The sequence below is a fragment of the Cydia strobilella genome, chromosome 1 (assembly GCF_947568885.1).
Source record: "Cydia strobilella chromosome 1, ilCydStro3.1, whole genome shotgun sequence".
Lineage (NCBI taxonomy): Eukaryota > Metazoa > Arthropoda > Insecta > Lepidoptera > Tortricidae > Cydia > Cydia strobilella.
Genome location: NC_086041.1, coordinates 16361454 through 16381939, shown reverse-complemented (window position 1 = coordinate 16381939; position 20486 = coordinate 16361454). Strand labels below are relative to the sequence as shown.

General features: G+C 35.9%; 1 protein-coding gene across 1 annotated transcript in view; it reads right to left on the bottom strand.

Moving 5' to 3' along the window:
- LOC134741570 (uncharacterized) overlaps positions 1-20486 on the bottom strand; it is a 64870-nt gene that overhangs the window by 15788 nt on the left and 28596 nt on the right. The window lies entirely within an intron of this gene.

Here is a 20486-nt window from a genome sequence, read left to right as displayed (position 1 = left end):
TGTATTGTGTATAAATTTGTAAATACTTAGTTTAAATCAATAACTTTATTATAATAAATATAAGTGATATCAGCCTTCGTAATGTTCTTCTGGAGATTTGGTTTAAATTAAATTAAATTAAATTAAATTCTTTATTCAACGACCAACTAGGATCAATCAGTGTTAGTAATGTTTATGGGTAATCTTATACTACGGTTAGTAACAGCAAAATTAATTATATTATTATCAATTCCGTATTACATATTTATTTACAGATTTAAATATTTATAAGTTCCTGCGCACATGAATGAGGCAGCAGTTGTTCAAATAAACACCGTCAACCCTGTCTGCAATCATGGTCAGGATGCTGTTGGAGCTAGCCCGGACTCTGCGCACCAGGGAGGTTGCTCTCTTGCGCATAGTGGTGTAGAAGCAGTCTACCCGCGCCTCCGCGAACATCCCTGACGCGCTACAGAACCTAGGCAGCCCCATCAGCACCCTGTACGCGTTATTATATTGATAAATATAAAGGGGTAAGAGCTACTTTGTTACCAGAAAAATCTACAAAAATAATGTACTTGATTTTCATTGTATAATTTTAGGTGTTTGCTGCTGTCTTTGAAAAGATATTAGGTACATAATTATGAGCTGTAGGTACTTTTAATTTGTCAGTACAGTCACGTCTGAAAATATCGATACGGACAAAGTGTCATAAGTATGTACCTATACTAAGGTCGTGTATACATATTTTTTGCACTTTGTCCGTATCGATCTTTGCTTAAAATAATAATGTTTTGAAACCTTATATATGTATGTAATTTCCTCATAGGTGATGTGAAAAGCAGTATGTGTCACATGGTAGCAAAATAATTTTCACCTTGGGCGTAAACACTTGAATCCCTCACTACGCTCAGGATTCTATGTTAGAATCCCTCGCTACGCTCAGGATTTTATTATAGAATTCTTCGCTATGTTTAGGATTCAATTGTACGCCCTCGCCGTAAATATGTCATTTTGCTCCCTTGTGACACAAAATACTATTGTCGCTTTAGTAAAAAAGTGATCCTTTAATGTTGGGACCAGAGCACAGAGAAATTCCAATAAAAACTAATGGTCATTTTAGGTGCTTATAAATGAATAGAAAGAAGAAGATGAAAGTTTAGAAGTTCACAATGGGGCAGCTGCAATATATAACAAAACATTTGTTAATTTTTCTTTTTTGCTTATAAGCGTGAGCGATGCACTGAGAGTAATATCAAATCAAGAATAGATTGAAAAAATGAAAATGTTCATTCTGAATGTAGGTCGGTAACCCTATTTGAGAATCCTGTGTCGAATGGGGTGAATAGGGACGGCGGGGGGAATAGGGACAAGAACCGGGAATGACATATTAGCCTGATAATTTAAAAGAAAATATTTATCACAAATTGTATCTTGCGATTGAAAATAATAGTAGATTATATTCTTCATGAAAGTCGTGATATACTGTCAAACTAACAGTTTTAAATTGAGTTTGTCAACGAATGGTTGATATGAGCTCCAAAACTTGCTTTAAAAGTAAAGGTTTTACAATTCTTTGTGACACTTATGACTAGTGAAAAATTTCTTTGGCATTTAATTGAGAACCTATTCATTACATGGTAAGTATAAATAATATTTGTTTTGTTAGCAAAAAGTGTAAAAATAGAGAGCTATGAAAATTTAGAAAAAATACGAGGTGTATAGGGACGCAACGGGGGTGAATGAATAGGGACGACTGAGGGGTGGAGCGGGACGCCTCTGGACGGACGACGCTATTTAAAGGGTCAATAGAGACAGGGCCGCCAAAAATTGTTTTTATAATTACCAGTTATTCTTTGTTTAGTGTTTTTTGGTAGATTATTACTAGGCACTTACTTACATCAACTTAAAACAGGCGGAATTTCTGAATGGGATGTAGGTATAGGTATATAAATATATTAAGTAACTGTTTTTAATTATTCTGGCTTTTAAACTGAAATAAATGTCATATACGAAGGAAAAAATGACCAAAGCCTCCAGAGCTGGAATCGAACCAGCGTACCCCGTTTACCGGACAGGTGCCTGAACCGCTCGGCTATCCGGTCACGGTAGCATGGGTCGAAATTTCCAAGTATATGACAATTCCCGAAGGCTTGTGGCGCCCCCTGGCCATCTCTAAGGTAGAACAGTATGGTTCGACCTTCTAACTGAATCAACTCAGGTGATTACGGGCTAGCAAAGAGAGATGGCGCTGCCATTAATTAATACTCTAAGAACAAATTAAATTCTTTTCTATGAAAATATTTTAATTTGTGGTTTTTCAAGTAGACACACTACTATTTAAACTATAAACTGAAATAAACCACAAATTAAAATATTTTCATAGAAAATAATTTAATTTGTTCTTAGAGTATTCTGGCTTTTGTTACTTTCGCCCGTATAATAAGCCCCGCTTAATACTTAATAAAATAACAATTAAGATTAATCATTCTGCGTGTGGTATTTATCTAGATCAGGTACTTACTTGTCAACTTATTATATTTTTGACAACCCTGATCACTTGTCCCTATTCATACCTTAGTCGTCTATATTCACCCCGGATCCAGTATGAATCAAAAAAACCTGTTTTTTTTTTCAAAAACCGGCCAAGTTCGAGTCGGACTCGCGGGTTCCGTATCATTACGCAAAAAAACACGTCTCTTATATGGGAGCCCCACTTCTTCTTCTTCTTCAAGTGCCTTTTCCATCCCAGAGGTTGGCGACCTTATGCCTATATGCCGTTCTATGTATGTCGTAGTCATGCAAATTAGTTTTTCTGTACTTAAATATTTATTTTATTCTCAGTATTTTTTGTTATAGCGGCAACAGAAATACATCATGTGTGAAAATTTCAACTGTCTAGCTATCACCGTTCATGAGATACAGCCTGGTGACAGACAGATGGACAGACGGACAGTGGAGTCTTAGTAAGAGGGTCCCGTTTTTGCCCTTTGGGTACGGAACCCAAAAAAAGGACATTAAAACGAAATTATTAAAAAATATTTTATTATAAATCGATTCTCAAACATAAGACAAAAGTTTATAAACCTTAACATTTGTGGCCATCGAGGAAAAATTCCTTTTTTACTTCACTCGCTCGGAAAAGCTCAGTTTATAGCGCGAAATCTGCGTGCAAAAGTCTATTTTATCCGCTAGCGTGCAAAAGTCATTTCAATTTCGAACACGATCAATATGTAATGATCAGTATGTGCTTTTCTCTTGTTTATTTTGTTTGAATTTGAGTGTGTTATGTTATTTTTTCTTGCATCTCGCATTATCCTCGCTCTAGTGAGGTGAAAAGTTGTGTGTTCCCGCACGGCTGCAAAATTATTTGGCGTCTCTTGTCTTGATAGCCTCGCTACGCTTAGGACTCTATCTTTGTTATCTTTGTAATCTTAGATTCCTTCGCTCGCTCAGCTTTCAATTTCAACACTCACGCCAGTCACGCCAAATAACCACTTTGCAGCCTTGCATAACAAATAACTATTAAAATCTTTCTCAAAGTTCAAACCCTGTTCACCCCGTTTGATGATATTTTATAATTTGTAAGTTCTATCACAACAAAATTTTCCGCTCAATTTCGCAGACTACTTTTATTTTGAGTCGACCTTGCGACAAGCTCATTGCGTTGCGTATGTACGAGCTCACAATAAGTTCGATCCAGTTCGGACACCTGTTCTGTACATTTCTCGGTTGCCACATCTTCCCAGCAGCGCAGACGATCGGGTCATGATGTTGCGTACAAAGTAATTATTTTTATTGACTTTTGTGGGTGGTCGCCCTGGGGTAAATAGATCGACGTCCGACAAACTTATCTAGTCGTTAACGTTAACTAGATTTTACAGAGTATCGCCTGCGGTAGGGCGGTTACTGGTCTTAGCTGTATTGTTATGTATAGATAATTATATTATGCATTATGCCAATACGGCCAAGAAGTGGGTCTCAAAAATGGCAGTTTTTGTTAGGTGAGTCGCAGGCTCGCAGCCCAGTCAACTTTGGGAACCACTGCTATTGAATGTTTCTAGCTTTATCCACCTAAAAAAGTGTAACAGAATCTAATGGAGCGTGCTTCACTGACCGGATAGCCTCGCATTCCGATTGCATTATCTGAACACTTACTTACTAGTTGGCTACTGATTACTGTTTTTGCAACGGACAAAAAACGAAATGCTTGAACCGTATATAAAGGGTTAATTATGTACCTACCTATCAATTTGCGTGTTTGTTTTTAGTTTATTGGACTGGCCGCCTGGCCGAGACGCCTCGACTTTACTATTTTAGAAAAAACCAGTGTACGTGAAATTATTGTTTATTGAGTCACGGCTTGATTCGAACTTTAATACGTCAAAAATTTGATAAATATACGATATAGGGGTCAATTTTTTTTTCGTTTTCTTAAAACTTGTCCGCAGCGGTATTTAAATTTTTGTCAACTAAAAATGTTTAAAAACTACTATCTTAACACGTTATCTAAGTTATCTTTAATTGTAAGGTATAAGTAACAAAGCTTGGTTGGATCCTGAATTAAAATAATTATATAAAATTATAAAAAAAAGTTGTGACGAACTATTGGTTACGTTTTGGTTAGTTTTGCCCCGATGGAGATATCTAATTTTATATTTATTATAATAACTGCAATAACATTCGAAGCGTTTGTCCCAGAGCACGTCGCATATTTGACTGCGAGTGTTCAAAGGCCTCAAAGGGTAACGTTGTTTGTTTCTATGGTGGTATTTTAAATATACTGTATTCATTACAATGATAACTTAATTTCTACAAATGTTCGAAATGTACAACTCGGTCACATCACAACTCCGTCACACCGCATTGTGACGAAGTTGTAAAATTTAAATTAAATCCTCATTTTAACAATAAGGACGCTTTTTATATAAATACACTGTGTTTATATTTATTAACAAACAACATTTATTTCCATTTATTTTTGTAAACCTGTGTTGTGTTTACTACTACTAATACTACATCATAAACAAAGTGGCAATGTCTGCTGAAAACGGGAAAATAATACACAATTACATTTAAAATATATGTAACTGAAATTGAATATAATAATTATAGAAACATAAATTTTAAAGCAGTACAGCAACAATGACATAATTTACGTAAATGTAAATCTTATAATGCATATTAAGCAGTTTTCTGACGGAGTGTTATTTAATAATTTAGAATATTGTTTCTGTTTGAAGTTAAGCTATCGATATTTAAGAAAATTATAAATATTAACCCCTAAAATGTTTCAGAAACGCTTAAGCGTTTCCCGTTTTTCTCTGCATCGTCGCTGCCTTTCGGCAGCAGACATTGCCACTTTGTTTATGATGTTGTTTGTTAACAAATATAAACACAGTGTATTTATATATAAAGCTTACTTATTGTTAAAATGAGGATTTAAATAGTTGTTTAATTTTTACAACTTTGACTAGAAAATTTAAAATTACAAAATAGGTCATTAATAAACGTGTTATTAAATGTGTTATTGTAATAATCGTAGATTAAGTATTCCGTGTTGATACAAAATGATTCTTTAAAACAACTTTTAAGTTTGAAAAAAATTGCATTAAAATAAGACAACAAAAAGAATTTTGACCCTGGATTGGATAGGGCAGTTGTTTGAAGATGAAGAAAGGTCACTTTTGGTTTTTACACTGACATATGCGATCCATATGTCGTATCTTTAGCAAATTTTCGACGTATCTTAAAGTTCGAATCAGGCCGTAACTCGCTTTGTTACTTAATTCATTATATTAAATTGCCAAAGGTGCTACGTTACGTAGTCACTACGATTTCAGTACGTATACCTAACATCATCTATAGCACGAAAACAATAAAGTTTTCTGACTCGTGATAGTTTGCTATTTAATTCGATATCCAGCAACATGAAATAAGCACTGATCCATAGACGAAATCCCTACTTATAAAATACATAAAGTAACAAAAAAAGACAATTGTGACTTCTTAAAACTATGTACAAACTCTAAAGTATAAAAAAAACTTTAATTCTACGACTATAGAATCGAAATTCATTTGAAAGGGTTCTGCTTACTCTCACATTGTTATAGAAACATGGGTTACTTGAAAGCACAACGGAAACACAAATTGCCATTTGATTGTAGCTATTTATTTGTCATTTGGCTTTTCTTTGCGACAGACTGTTACAAAGTTGCGTAGTTCTGTCAGAAACTCCGATACTTAGTTTGCAGCGTGGACATTTCCTGTTAACTTTTTGACAGGGTCACTAATCTGATGGCAAAGATAACTTTGCAACAGTTTTTTCACATTCGTATGTCGCACACAAGACGGATGGGTCGATATTTGACAAAGGAATATAAATTATGTGTCATGAATGTTATGATTTCATGAACTGGCATACTCGTCGTGTTTTATTCACCCGACTTAACTCAGAGGTATTCTTAAGTAGGTACCTTTGTAAATAGAGTTTACTGCACTTTATTTTACCTATTGTATTTAGCGTTCACTGTTCTAATTAATGACACAGGTAGATTCACCAGAGCTGGCGAAAAATTGGTACTGAACTGTAAGAATTTTCGTATCAGATCCACGTCAGCTTTCACAAATCTACCTACAGATGTAATCGTCAAGCGGTACAAATATAGCTTACTAACTTTTCCGCAGTGTGTTACATACTTTTTAGATTCTCAAATCTATAAGGTTAAACAGGCTGGGTATGGAGGAACGCCACGAACTCTACGCATTGGTACTTAACCATAAACGCCACTAGCTCTATAAATCAGAAGGAAATCGTGGCCGCAATGATCCGCGCGTGAGCCATTTGAGGCAATTCCTTAAACTTTACGACTGGAAGGCAATTTCATCTTAAACTTTGACCAACGTAGACAATCTGAAATTACTGCCTCCTGGTTAGTAAACTAAATTTGTCCGCTTAGCTGTCGAATTTACACAAATCAGGCCGCGCAGCCCACATGCCAATCGCTTACGCTCCGTAGCGATCGAAACGCAACTGTCACTGTCGCACTAATATGGAAGAGTGATAAAGAGACAAAAAGCGTTTCGTTGTCGAAGCGATAGCGATTGTCACCTTGGCTAGGCCGGCAGTACAGAAACTACAGAATGATTAACAAGGTAAAACCATACACCAGCAATATATGTAATAACTAAAGAACTCTTTGATTACTATAGGTATTTGGTACTTTAGATGTTAGATTTAAAACTGGTTAAGATTAATTTGTCTAGGCGTTAGTAAAGTAAAGTAAACGTAAAGAGTTGTTTGTTGCACGGCAATCGCCACGGGCCACGGCGGACTCACGTCTGTCGTAACCGAACCGTATCGAACCGCGATCCAGATAATCATCGGTACTTACTCGTAAGCTTTACATACAATGTCTATTTAGTATCCTATGCATATATAACAGTTACGACACTTTTTTTACATTTTTTAGGGTTAGCAAACAAGAAACCCTTAGTTGTTTGTCAGTCTATATGCATGAAAGAAATTTAAAACCTAAGAATTTTGAATGCCGCTCGGCCCCTAGTATTGTAGAAAATTCTTAGCAAAATTCCATTTATTTAGCGTACCTATAAAATCACTATTCTATAGATTAGGAAACCAAATTAAAGATTTTCTTAAGATTAAATATCCTATAGTTATATTACAAAACAAGAAACCCTTCTCGGTCATTTTTATTTTACAAGTATGCAGTATTGTAGGAATTTAATTTATTTATATGTATATATTTTTATTTTATTTGTTATTTTATGAATATAAATAATTAATTTTTATTTTATGAAACATACATTATAACGTCACAATAAAAAAAAGGAAACAAAAAACAGTAAATAGAAAGTCCATGCATAGATCGTGATCGGCAACGTAGGGTTCGTCAGGTGGACACAAAAGCAAATCAGCAAGAGGCTTCGTCATCTAGTACAAATGATGTAATCCGCAACAAGCTTTGTCAATCTTAACCACTAAATTAAACTAGGCTATGGTGCCACCCCGGACCGTAGCCGGCCCAAACGTCCCCATGACACTGGCAGCGTTGCCTCGTTGAATTGCCAAAGAGATCTGTTGGACCAGGTGCGATCCGGAGCGAGGATCGCAACCCATATCTCTCAGCCGCCGACCCAATTCCCACATTTCCTTAGCCTCCACACCCCAACGTCCTGCAGTCTCCACCGCATAAAACCGGTACCCCGGCACCGGTATAAAATCATACATTGGTTCCAAGGCAGAGTACTTCGTATGCTTCTGTTTAGACGCATACTCCGCAGCTGAACCAGCAGCACCGATGGTGTGACTCAGATGGGACCGGGCAAAGGTGCTAACACACGTTGCGTTCCATAAGAGGCACCGACCCTTCTGCCAAGGAACCAATGTAAGACCATCTGGCCTTTTGCCATCAGCCCGGCACAATCCCGGAGGCTCCAGGACACAGGGAACATTGGCTGAGACCAAAGCCCTGCGAACCACCTCATTTATCGCATGGTGACGCGAATAACGCCCAGCGCTCCTCTGACAACTAAGGCCATGGTGACCGTCCTCCTGAACCATGGCTCCACATATACACCTATGTACCTCGCAAACCTTCGAACCCAATCGTAAGGCAACCGCAATCCTCAAAGAATCGTTATCCAGCAGCGTGCCTAACTGGGGGGAAGGCAACGCATGAAGCCATGCTCCTGATTTGCACCTAGATGCGGCCTTGAGGCGCGCTAAACAATTTATATATTCTAAATTATATATGCGACAGTTTGTGACTAAAAGTGTATGGCGGTTCAGAAACAACGTCATATATATAGTTATATTTTATGCATAGCTAGAGCGTAGAACTCTACCTATATAATTATATACCTATACTATAATTTAACCAAACATGACATAATAATATTGCCACTAAAGCGCGTGACAAAACAAAATAACAATAACCAAAAATGATTATTAATGATTATTCGGTTTCGTAATAGTCCAGTAATGATCGAGCAGAATATCAATGTACTGATTGGTAATCGATATCGGATAATCGACGACCGACGACATGCTATTATTTATTTTGATGTGTCGAAATTTAACTATTCTTAAATTCATATTTATGGTGAATCATACTTATAAATTACACCCCGAAGGATAGTTATAGATGGCAAAGCACTACAAAGCACTGACGAAAAATAAATTAATAAGGTAAATACCTGCAGCAAAGAAGGCTTCTTAAGGTTGCCTGCTTTCAAAATTATTTATTTATTAAATAATTTTTATTCAGGCAACAAGGCCCATATTACAAATACCTTACAGACCACACATACCTCTACACTTACATATACCTCTACACTTTTATAAGTATGTATGTTATTTATAACATAGACAAAACTGCAAGTTGATTATCAAGTAAAAATAACAATGGGCCTTCTTTTGTGCAGGTACTATAGGTATAATCTCTTTGATCATCATTGTCTGGTATTATATCAGACATTGACACCTAATAAGTTATTTAATTCATGATTTTTAGGGTTCCGAACACAAAGGGTAAAAACGGGACCCTATTACTAAGACTCCTCTGTCCGTCTGTCCGTTTGTCTGTCACCAGGCTGTATCTCATGATTCAATGAGCCATGAACCGTGATAGCTAGACAGTTAAAATATCCACATATGATGTATTTCTGTTGCCGCTATAACGACAAATACTAAAAAGTACGGAACCCTCGGTGGGCGAGTCCGACTCGCACTTGTCCAGTTTTTTATCAATATTAACGTGCCAATTCCTTGTGAAATTCCCCTGACGCAGGAAAATTAATAGGTTTTAGTTATTTTTAATAACACGAATATATTTAAATTGAAGTAAAATAAAGTTCATCAAAAAGGTTAATTTGTAAGTACACCTTTATTATATTAGTGAAGTTTATCCCATTGCCAAGGCCCATTAAACCGGTGCGGCGGTCAGTCGCCTGCGCCTGTGAAAACGAAACTGTGCAGAGTGGCTTTCTACGCGCGCGCGGCATGCGTAATGTCATGTGTCACCTAGTGAAAGTGATACTGATTTTATTTAGTCAATTACCTAATGTTTAAGTAGTTGACGGCTTGTTTAGTACGTTTAATATGGAGGTGGCTGTAACAAAACGAGGCAATATGTAGCAAGTTAGCAACGATTAAGCTTGAGTACGCAACCTCAAATTGATTGAAGATACAATACCACAAGTAGCACAAACTTTTATACTTTTTACGAAGTATCAAGTTCTTTACTCAAAAAATATATTTATCAGTTTTAAAGGAAAACAAAGCACACTAACACACAAAAGTTACGTAAACAAACGATGTATTCCCATTGGTTCTCGCCCCACGTGACCGCCGCCATACATGAGACGGGGACAAATGGGAATGATTTATATGAAAACACCTATTCCCAGATGTGCTCGGCGGGGACAAATAAGCTTCTCACAATTCCACTACCTGTCTCTTATTATTACTAATAATTCTGTAAAAATTGTCAACTATTATTGTACCATTTCGGAAAGCTTATGTATTTATTAAGGAACACATTTATGTATTTTGTACGCAGTGATATACTTTTTATTAATCAAATGTCTTCGAATACAAACACTTTGAAAAAAAAAACTAGGTATTGTTTTAGATTTGAATTCCTTAAATTTTTGAAATTTTATTAATTTATTAAAGGTTTTAATTAAATAATCAGTCGTTCATTGACTATGGACCATTACCAGTTTTAGGCCGTTACGCTGATTTTTTCGAGAAAAAGTGAAAACTCGAATAACTTGAAAACCAATGTATTGTCAGACCCTTGGTTGACTGGGCTAAAATTATTGCAAATGAGCTCAAGAATAACCCCTTTCAAGGAATAGGTAGATTTAAGGATGACACGTTAGACCGGGTCGTGTCCGGGCCGGAGCTTCCGGAGCTTCGTTTTCTATGGAAAGCATCACGTGATCACCTGTCATGTCATAGAAAAGTAAGCGCCGGAAGCTCCGGGCCGGACACGGCCCGGTCTAACGTGAGTCATCCTTTACCAGTCACCCTGTATGTTTTATCTCCAGGTGTTGGACAATAAAGAACGTGAGGTGGTGATGTAATATTCAAATGTCGGTTCCATTAACTATCGGAAGTAAGAAGCGTTATAAACGTTTTAAAACCGGATTAATTAACAAGCGCTTTTATCGGTAATCGATTTTTAATCGAGCTTTATGGTTATACCTTTTTTATACATAAAGCTCATGATGTAATTGCTTTATAAATATAGGTAGTCAATTCAAAATTATATAAATCTCTTTAAAAAATATTTGTAGTAATGAAATAATAAATTCAAAGAACCTTCAAATAGAAGTAGTTTCTCAGCTATATATCGTCGTACTTTTGTAAAATCAAAGAGGATATAATTGGATAGAGCGGTACTATCATAGTAAATTTTGTAGCCACAGTAAATTCACTGCCATTTATCGACACACGATTAAAACTAAAAATAAAAATATCACAAAATGTATTTATTTATATAAATGTTTTTTTTTTTTATTTGCATTATTTGGATTAATTATTTTTATATTATTTTGACCCATGTTATTTCACTGATATGCCTTAATTTTCTTAAATAACAAACGAAACCGTCAACGCCATCTATACGAGAGTAGGCCAAAGGTAGTGGCGCCATCTGATCGAAAATCAAATTTTCTTGATTTTCAAGGCACGTTTTTTCTTTAGACTGTATCTATCTATTACGGAGTTATATCTATCTTTGGTAAGATTCTAGATGTCATTAAAATTATAAATTACCAAACCAAACCAAAGATTTGGTATAAACAAATAGGTAATGTGAATAGTTGCGCCACCTGTATTTCGCAAGTGATAACTAGTGAGAGTGCCACGGTAGTCAGATTCACATGGCTTGATATGCGCGAAGGAAAACTACTACTGCAGCCTTTGCAGCACTGTTTATAGCAACAGGTTTGATGACCAATCAATATTGGCTAGTTAAGGTTGGACGGACAAGGCATAAATTTATAACATTGTTAATGACATCTAGAATCTTACCAAAGATAGATATAACTCCGTAATAGATGTATACAGTCTAAGGAAAAATCGTGCCTCGAAAATCACGAAAACTTGATTCTCGATCAGATGGCGCCACTAGTTTTGGCCTACTCTCGTATAGAGGGCGCTGACGGTTTCGTTTGTTATTTATAATTTTAACGCATATTAGTGAAAGAACATCGGTCAAAATCATATAAAAATAATTCATGCAAATAAAAAAATAATTTATCCATATTTAAATACATTTTAACGTATTTTTATAAATCTTCATTTTTAGTTTTAAAGTGTGTCGATAGATGGCAGTGAATTTACAGTGGTTACAAAATTTACTATGACAGTACCGCTCTATCTTATTATATCCTCTTTGGTTTATACCTACTTGAATTTATTTAATTAAATAAAATCGGCCAAGTGCGAGTCGGACTCGCGCACGAAGGGTTCCGTACCATAACGGAAAAAAACAGCAAAAAAAATCACGTTTGTTGTATGGGAGCCCCATTTAAATATTTATATTACTCGTATTCTGTTTTTTGCATTTGTTGTATACATAGCGGCAACAGAAATACATCATCTGTGAAAATTTCAACTGTCTAGCTATCACGGTTCATGAGATACAGCCTGGTGACAGACAGACGGACAGACGGACGGACAGACGGACAGCGGAGTCTTAGTAATAGGGTCCCGTTTTTACCCTTTGGGTACGAAACCCTAAAAAATTAACATTCAAATTGAAAAATATTCCCTGTATCTATCTATAAATATAAAAGTTTGTACATAATAGAGTGCCTACCAAAAGTTAAATGGTCCAGATAGGTATGTAATAGAGTAATATACCAATGGTGTCACAAGTGGCATAAACGCGCTACAAGCCTCAATTAGCTATCATTTTGACCTAAGTATTTGTAAGAATAATGTACCTGATTCTTATATACAATAAATGAATAAGGGTAACAGATAAAAAAAATACATATTTGTAAGAAACCTTCTAAAATTCGTCTAAAGCTTTTCGTTTTATGAATGGGTAAGGGGCTATGTGTATATACTTAGTGTAATACGATGAGTTACTAAATCGTCTAAAACGATCACAAAATGTCATCATGTCATCAATCACCAGTGCCGCTGCTAGCATGAACTTTACTTGAAGGAACTAAAGGTTTACGTAGACATTACTTATCGATAGCCGCTTATTATCTATACTATACGTAATAACCTCGTGTAATTACACTTGATACTTGCTGAAATTATCTATAAAACCTAGTAATATTAGTGCTGTTTAAAATTTACAGTCGAATCGATAAAATCGATCTGATTCATCAAATTAATCTGTGTCAACGCATACAATGTATGTGTGACCTCAACCTTTAAGCTTATTGAATCAATCAAACTAGATCAATTTATACCTATCACATCCTACGAAATGAAAACTTATCTTTTAATCAAAGGCATAAATCATAATCATTACTTACTGTAGATAGTACAGATTGTAATGCAACATGCAACCCGAATGAATGATACCTACTATGTCGACGCTTTAGCTTTACATATTAAAAAATCTGTTATTTATGACTTAGACCGGGTATGATGAATTTAAAATAGGTACCTCCCGGCGTTTTAAAACTTTCGAAGTTTCAAGGGGTGGGGGGGGGGGACACTAGGAATATAGTTAACGTCAGTAAAGATGGAGGGAAGGATGATGGAGGCAACTTTTAAGACAGAAAAAAAATTGCGTAAAGTTGTCGCTATAAAATTGATAAAATTTTAAGGCATGAATACAAATTGCTTATACCTAGTTTGTCAAACCTTTTTTATTCATATTGTTGTTACCTAGCAACTGTTGTTTACTGTCAAACAAAAATAAATGTCGTAAAGAGATATAATGAGCTTATTTTTTCTCTATTAATTTTAAATGTGACGTATTATTATTGTATTTGCATGGCTTATGCCTATATTTGCAAATAAAGATTAAAACCGGCCAAGTGCGAGTCGGACTCGCGCACGAAATACGGCAACAGAAATACATCATCTGTGAAAATTTCAACTTTCTAGCTATCACGGTTAATGAGATACAGCCTGGTGATATACAGACGGACAGTTGAGTTTTAGTAATAGGGTCCCGTTTTAACCCTTTGGGTACGGAACCCTAAAAACAGAATACTTAAAATAAATATTTAAGTGGGGTTCCCATACAACAAACGTGATTTTTGCCGTTTTTTGCGTAATGGTACGGAACCCTTCGTGCGCTAACCGACTCGAACGTGGCCAGTTTTTAAATTTCATTACACGTATAGCTTTATTTCATGAGTAACTATATCGTGATATCTCAAGGAAATTATTGAATTATATTGAAGCTTAAATTCTTCCTTTACAGTCTAGAAATGAAATTAGGCATCTACAATAAGCATCATCTAAACCCGTACATATAAATAAAACAATCTATAAAATGAATGGTAAACCCCCATCGATTGTTTTTCCCGTGCTTTCACTTGACCTTGGCTCCGCCATCTTGAATTACAATAATTAGCCGCCAGTGTGTGCGTGACCGCTTGCCCTTGGGTCGGATTCCCATACGTTACGTCAACGTGTCAGCTGTCAGTATTTTGTTTCGAGCCGGCGTTTTTGTATTGTTTTGACAGATTCGTGGTCAGGTCGTCACGTCACTTGCTTGACCTGACCTGAATGCATGTGTTAATGTTTTATAATTACATACGTATGGAACTATAGGTATTATAATCTAAAGACCTTACAAAGGCTCCGGTGTCCAAAAAATTCGTCGGCTATAGTTCTGGCCCTTTTTAAATGGATCAATTTTGTCTTAGAAAATTACCCAGGCAATCTTATTACTTAGTAGCTAAGATACGATGCAAGTGTATAAATTTGCACGAAACACTAATCATTGTGTAAACCAGTGGTGGGCAAACTTTTTTCATGGGGGCCAGAAAATTAAAAAAAAAACTTGGGAAGGCCGAAACTGCAGAAATAGTAGATTGTATGACTAGGGAATAAAACGATCCCATTCAGGCGAGGTGTGCATATAGCTACCCGAGCCGGAACGCCGAGGGTCGATAGGCACAGCGAGGTTAAAATGGGTTTTATTACTGAGTTATACACTCTACTTTTCACTTTGAATAAAAAAAACAACAGGTAGGTACTTATTTTATATTTTATGAAATATTAAAAGTACAATTGGTACAATTTTTAATATGTACCTCTTTATCGCACTGGCACATTTTGAGTAAAAGGCAGGGAGATAAAAAATGGTTTCACGTTACAGAATGAGCCAACAAAAAGTTTAGCAACTTAGTTTTAAATATGCGTTTGGTTTCTGGTATGATGCCATTGGCTGAATAATATTTTTAATAATTGTAAAGTATTAGGAACTATAAAACACCTTATGTCTTGAGACATGAATTACGTATTCTAATTGGTGATTTTTAGGGTTCCGTAGCCAAATGGCAAAAAACGGAACCCTTATAGATTCGTCATGTCTGTCTGTCTGTCCGTCCGTACGTCACAGCCACTTAGAAGTGAAACTAAATTTTTTTTTATCAAACCCATACGTGGGTATCTATGGATAGGTATTCAAAAATGATATTGAGGTTTCTAATATCATTTTTTTCTAAACTGAATAGTTTGCGCGAGAAACAGTTTCAGTGGTAAAATGTGTGCCCCCCCCTGTAACTTCTAAAATAAAAAATATAAAACTAAAAAAAAATATATGATGTATCCACCGAAAATTGGTTTGAACGAGATCTAGTAAGTAGTTTTTTTGATACGTCATAAATCGTAAACCGCAATTTACCTTTCACACACGTTTCACATAAAAAATACATTGTTTAAATTGTGTAATGTAAGGAACCCTCGGTGCGCGAGTCCGACTCGCACTTGGCCGGTTTTAATATATCTGTATTCTAATTGGTTAATACCAAATACGAAGTTTCTCTTAAATACTTAAATAATTACCACAGTATATAATATATATAAAAAACCAGCCAAGTGCGAGTCGGACTCGCGTTCCAATGGTTCCGTACATTCACCAAAATTTAGACAATCTATTTTTAATGGTAAACGTCAGTGAAATGTCTTAAAAACCCGTAGGGGTCGGATCAAAAACTAAGTAATTAAGTCCGACTCACGCTTGACTGCAATTTCTAATAGGTTTTCCTGTAATCTATAGGTAAAGATCTATTTTGTGTATTTTTTTCAAAATTTTAGACACATTCATTTTTAGTTTAGGAGATAAAGGGGGGGGGGGAATGGTCATTTTTTGCCTATTTTCTTGAATAACTTCTAAATTATTTATCCTAAAATTATAATAAAAATATATTTGAGATTCCCACAATCAGCTCTTTCATTTGATATGTAACACAATATGGTTTGAAAAACTTTATTTTTTAATTTTCTCATTTACCCCCTAAAAGTGGCCCCCATGTTTAAAATTCATTTGTTTATGTTACATGTCCGTCTTTGGGTCACAAACTTACATATGTATACCAAATTTCAACTTAATTGGTCCAGTAGTTTCGGAGAAAATTGGCTGTGACAGACGGACAGACAGACAGACAGACGCACGAGTGATCCTATAAGGGTTCCGTTTTTTCCTTTTGAGGTACGGAACCCTAAAAACCCACAGTTCCGATTAACTGCCGATGAGTGCTGTGATTGGCTGTTGTGAAGTGTTTTTTAAATCAAAAATATGTATACATATTTTGCCTAGGGACTAAAATACGATTTTTGCCCCGCTTTGCAGGTCTAATATGAAGCACTTTTTGAGCATGAGAAGTGAAAAAAATGCATTTTGATTTGAAACAGGAATGTATTTCGAAGGACCGGCAGCTGCGGGCCGGATAAAATTCTAGCGCAGGCCAGCCCGTACCTTACCCACCATTGGTGTAAACTTTCCATCACTTATTGTCTTCATAAGACCAAGCAGATAACAGATAAGATCCACTTCACCAAATTGTGCTTCCGAGGGGAAATGCATCAGTTACTATATAAAATATCTAAATCACAATAGGTGTGCCTATAATATTAAAACTACCTCGATTTCCCGTCGGCAGTACCCTTTCAACAAAAATATTTTTTTCTAAATCGGTCTCCAAGTAATCAGAAACATACAAAAAAGATCCCGCGAATTGGGAACCTCCTCTTTCTGCTCTCACTGCATCACCGACTCCGTAGTATCGCGGGTAAAATCTTGATAGTCATTTTAGTAGTTTCGGTTCGGCGCATAACAGAAAAGCAACGGCGCGGTATTTTCTAATGTAATCTACCTACTTATCTAGAATCTACTTTGATTTTGATACGAAATCTGATGACATTACACTCTAAAGTGTAGCAATAATAGTTATCCGTACCTATTATCATATCAAACAAGAGTAGGTATTATAATTGTTTTAAACTCGTATATGTGCAAGGGACGGCTTTCAGTACTCTTGACCCCGCGAAACCAGTTCCCCTACGTGGACTACGTGCACTTTATGCCTCGTCTTTATATCGGTCGCACTATGACAAGCAGGCCCTTTGCCCTACTATAGTTACGTGGATAACTCTGCTACTTCTTAGAATATCAAGAACAGTTTAAATTAGTCGATTCATATTTCTATATACGATCGATCCATTGTTACTTAAAAGCCGGCGGCCCATTTTCATCCAGGTACTAAAACGGCCCTTAATCGCGTTACACGTATATAATGACAACGTACTGTCATTATATACTTACGGACTTATGTCCATCTTCGATATCGTCTTTGAAACGTCGAAGTTTCTACGCAATTTTCTAATTTACACGATTAATGTATGAGATTAAAGTGATTCTTATTTTTGTTACCTACTTATCTAATAAATTGTACCAATCGTGACTCTCAGCACAGGAGCTCTGCGACAGTATCACTTTTTCTAACTGTTTAGAGAGGAACGGGTAGTCTACTCGTATCTTGCGACCGCGAGCGAGATACTATCACGGGGCTCCTGTGCTAAGCCTACAGGACTGTGGATTTCATAATGATTAACCACCGTAGCAAAATTGTTGCGTCCAACTTCTAACCGAACATAAATATTCCAAGGTTCGCTATAAGGTCTATAAGCTCTACAAATAGGTACATATATTTCCTTGAGTTTCAGAAATCATTAAATTTCTAGTCACAAAAAAGTCACATAATACTTTTTTTACGCAACTTTTTTTTATTTACGTTAATACATTAATGATATATTGGACGTTTTTTAAATATTTTTACAAATAAACGTCAATTAAGTAGTTAAATTTCGACTTCTTCTAGTTTAGCCTGTTAATTAAAACTAAGTTCAAAACTAATTGGCCACCCCAAGGCCACGATTATATTTCGGTAGTTAACTTTTACGACACGCAGTTACTGCCGTTAAAGTTATTAAAAGTAATTCTCTTGCGCAATTCTGAAATTAGGCGAAAGTGGAAATGAGATATAAATTCTTTGTTTGTAGCTTTCTGAGCATTGTTATGTGGTCGAAAGTTACAATGACGTTATGCACACGTGGTCAAAATTATATACCGACGTGCGGTTATTTATGTGGTGCGGAAATTTGAGTATGTGTCTTTGAAATATGCGACAAAGTCGGCAATAAAAGTAAATGTCGATCTGTTAAATTTATTTTTCTTAAAGATGCAATGAAATATCGACCTTATGTGCATCAAAACAGGCTTCAAAGTATCAGTTTCGAGCGGAGCAACTCGAGAGAACTGTAAAGAAATTTCATACGAAATTGAAGGCCTAGGCCGGGAGGTAATTTTTTTTTTAATTTTAATGTAAACATGGCGTCTGTGTTCATGCGAACAGGCTAAAGAGCAGATTTTTTTTTCAGTCGTAGCGCAAAAATAATCAAATTTTCGTTCCCCCGTAAGCAACCCTTAATTCATATTTAAAGAAAAACGAAAAACACAAAAAAAATCTTTATAAGGCTGTATCTCCTAGTTACAATATTGGCGGCACCGACATATCGCGCTCAGAACAGGTACGCGATTTAGGAGTTCTTTTTGTATAGTATATATTGTATAATATGTATATATCTCAAATATAACGTTTCGCGAACATGTCCAGGCCGTGGTCAAGATTGCATACAAAAAACTGGGTTTCGTTCCGCGCAATTCCGCGCCCCTGGCTGTGGTACATTATCTACCTACGACAAACAGAACTAAAACCATCCGCATGCATGCAAGTTGAGATACATACTCACTATGGCCAGAAACATGTATGAAATACTAGCTGTTGCCGCGACTTCGTACGCGTGGATTTGTATGTTGGTGGTTATATGTATATTCTACATGAGCCTAGAACATTATGCAGCATAAGATATCAGTAGGGACGGTTATTCATTTGTTAATAATTATACAACGCATGAAATTTCTCTTTCACAAACTACGAAGTTTCAAGCCCCTAACTGAAATAGTACATTTCGATGCTAGTGCGGAAAGTATGTCATTACTTCATGGCAAGACTCGGGACGAGTTAAGAATGACATTTCCGCACGTGTATCGAACGACGTTTTTTAATACAGTTGCGAAAAAATAAGAAAAAGCAACAAGTAAGGAATGGAATTCGAAACTTTTATATTATTAATTCTGTGACATCATTGACATTGACATTACGAAGAGGTGTTTTTCTAGCTTTTATTCGACTAGAATAGATTTTTCACCTCAGCAGCTCGAACAAGCCTACTTTCCTCACTCCAGGGAGTGAAACAATGTAGCTTTTTAATTTAGTGAAGGCCATGAACTTCATACTTTTTTAATTTTTTTTAATGGTATGGTACGGTACGGTACGGTACGGTCCGGTCCGGTCCGGTCCGGTCCGGTCGTATCGTATCGTACATATTATAATACTTTTTTTTTCTGTTTATTCTGTGTAATTCGAAATACATTTTAACCTTTAATATGTTCTCACTACTGAGGTGAAAAATTATGTGTGGAACACGAGAGCAAAGTTATTTTACATCTCGTGTTTATGAGTCCCTCGCTACGCTCAAGATTCTACCTTAGAATCACTCGCTTCGCTCGTGATTCAATTATAGAATCTTTCGCTTTCTCGGGACTCAAAATAAACACTCGCAAGAAAAACCAACTTTCCTCTCTTGTTGCACAAATAACTATTGTTATTATTATTGAACCCACTTCATTGAAAGTTTCCGCACGCTAAACAGCCACGAAAAGTAGCACTTTTTGAGCAACTGTATTAAAAAAAATTGTTTAGTTTTGAGTTTTAACATGCATAGTATAAGTAACATACCCGGAACTATTCGTTTTTGCCTTTAAATCAAATCATCGGTCGTATCGTAAAAGGATGAATACTTATTATTTGTTACCATTTTATTTTACCTTAAAGCCAGTTTTTGTCCATTAGTAATATTATGAATGCGTTAGTAACTCTATCTGACTGTCTGTCACGCTTACCGCTCTAACCGCTGAACCAATATA